The sequence below is a fragment of the Miniopterus schreibersii genome (genome assembly GCF_964146895.1).
Source record: "Miniopterus schreibersii genome assembly, chromosome: 7".
NCBI lineage: Eukaryota > Metazoa > Chordata > Mammalia > Chiroptera > Miniopteridae > Miniopterus > Miniopterus schreibersii.
The window spans coordinates 34,283,008-34,285,743 of NC_138108.1; the positions used below are offsets into that span (position 1 = coordinate 34,283,008).

Here is a 2,736-nt window from a genome sequence, read left to right on the forward strand (position 1 = left end):
AAATGAAAAAGAATACAAAACTATGTGTACAGTACAACCTCAGCTATGTAAAACAAACCAACCAAAGTTGTCCTAAAAGGGGTTGAAAATTCAGAATGTTAAGTTAGTGATCAGTGATTTTTTTTCTTCCTTTTACTTTTCTGTTTTTTCCAAAGTTTTCTCTACTGATTTTTTTAATATATATACTGTTACAAAAAAGGAAGCCTGATAGAAGTATCTAAAGGATTCAAGTCTGGCCTATAAGAAAATATTTGTATTTATAAAACATTCCAGGCTACTCTCTGAATCCACGGTATATGAGGAGTAACTTCCCAGAGCTTAGAAGGCTTTTCCTCTCCTCCGGCCAAGTACAGTGTCACCAAATCCTACCTGATGAAAATTGCTGAACCAAACAGAAATGTCGTGAACTTACAAAAAGAAACAGAAATACCCACAGTTGGCAAAAACCTATCTACAGTATGGTAGTTTCTCCTTAATACTAGAATGAAACAAGAGGACAGCTATTTTCTCCTCCCTTCTGTGCAGATGTCAACTTTCAGAAGAGCTATCATCACAGTAACTGCAAAAAGCTAATCCTGGTTTAGAAACAGAAATAAAACAGCACTGTAACAAAGAAAAGCACAAAATTTGGAAAATTATAAAAGGTGCTTTCTATAAAAATGATTCCCTTTAAAAGATTTATTTGCTGGACACACTTTAAGATCCCCTATACCGCTCCCCAACCCCACCCCCAAATAAAAGACAAACCCTCCAAACACTTTCTACCAAAGTATCCACTGGTTTGTTCATGCAACAAACACTGATGAAGGCTCATAACGTGGGAGGCACTGGGGTCTCAAAGAGCAGACAGATCTGTCCCTGCCTCAAGAACATCCCAGTCTTCTCAAAGCAGGAAGAGGGCACATCACCAACCACAATGCAGCAATTAAAAGCAGATGCCACTGCTTTCTCACAAGCAAAGGATATGCTGCAATTCTCATTGAATTACTACACAGCAGTTCTTACACAGAAACTTTCCTGACTTACTAAGAGGAAAAATGCAACTACTTGCCCTTGACAAACACTTCTAGAGAGAACAGGCATTACATTTTGCGATATTTGCCCCTAAACATTACAATACCTAGTGGCGTCAGTTAACTTTCTTTTAAGCGATGGAGCATTTTTTAATTCAAGAATGAGACACCTTGAAACCAAGAATAAGTGACCAGTCCTATATCTAGATCAAGACTAGTCAGTTCCTTCAAAAGCTGAAACTCGGGAGTGCAAATTTCAATTAAAATCTTCAGTCTCCTCTTCCACCCATTGATTTTCAAGATGCTCTTGTGTAGGCCACTCCAGGTCTTTCCTCACATGCAGGTAGTCTTCCAGATCTTGGTAGAGTGCTCTCACAGTGTCCAGTCTCCTGTAATTCTCAGGCTTGACGAGGCTTCCAACAACCTGAAGGCATTGCTCTTTTAGGGTAAACATTAGTAGTGTGATGTTGGCAAAAATAGGCTGTCCATCAACATTGAGAGATGGCATAAATAGTTCAGTTTGGTTAACCAGAAGCCCATTGTATGTCCTGGCATCTAAGAAGAGCCAAAGGGTGACCCTTGGCTGGCTACGTGGCTCACGGTTGAAGTTGAGACGCACAGGAAGCACAATATGTGACCTGCAGCCACAGAAGACATCCCGGGGCAGCTCAGGCAAGGTCACCAAGCACAGCACCAGCCTTGACCTCCCAGCCTCCATCTCCTCTGTGACAGTGGGTTCCTCCCAATGGGACTCTTCCAGGCTGGACTCCTCCGGTGCCTGCCTTGGTCTCTTCCAGGTTCCCTGCCTTCCCTCCACAGGAACTCTTGAATACACTTGGTAACATAAGCACATTAATACTGACATATTTTTTCTGCTTCTTATTAGATTAATTCTAAAAGATGGAAATCAATAAACATAACTGTAATGACTATGTAAATTTCCTCTAATGTTATGCTAGAAACATATATTCCCCTCTCCACAGGTCCCATTACATTAATAACATATATATATATCATTTATTAGCAAGTCACTACCAACAAGACATTAACATGCAAATCACTACCAAATCTGATGGATAAAGATATGAAAGAGGAATATATATGTTCCTGTTCAAAAACAACTATGATCCAAGTAGAAGTTATAAGATCTGGAAAGTATTCAGTATAATGTGATTGGTGAGCCGAAATGAACACGATGTCAAGATGACTATGGGGAAAGGTATGTTATAAGAACATAGTAGAATTAGAATGTGACAATTCTGATGAGATTTAAAGGATATAAAAATTAAACTATGTAGAGAGAGAAGCAGGAGAATGGCATGAGAGATAGCATCCTGAGCAGAGCAAACAACATGTCCAAAGACTTTGCTTTTCCCCTTTAGATAAATAGGAAAAAAACATGTGGAACCCAGAAATGTGCTTTTTTCACCTCTCCCCATTATTTTTCAAAACCCTGATTGCTCTTGTAAACTTTACTGTTTCTGTATGGCCCATTTCCTAGAATAGCATTTTTTCAAGAGTAGTCTGGACTCAATAAAATCAATTAAATGGGTTGATTTTTTTTTAATGTAATAGAATAGAAGCAAACCAAAAAATGTTAAAGTGCATTATATTTAATAATGGAAAGTGTTGTTCCCAAAGCTTTTGTTATTGCAATCCTTACTTGTTATAACAGTCAAAAACATAGGAGAAACACTGTTCTAGACACTTGCATGCCAAAAAA

General features: G+C 38.5%; 1 pseudogene across 1 annotated transcript; it reads right to left on the reverse strand.

The window, feature by feature from the left end:
* Positions 1-1,269: 1,269 nt before the first annotated feature.
* LOC308559796 (von Hippel-Lindau disease tumor suppressor pseudogene) lies at positions 1,270-1,866 on the reverse strand (annotated as a pseudogene). Its single transcript has one exon. The product of its transcript is annotated as a von Hippel-Lindau disease tumor suppressor pseudogene (transcript).
* Positions 1,867-2,736: the final 870 nt, after the last annotated feature.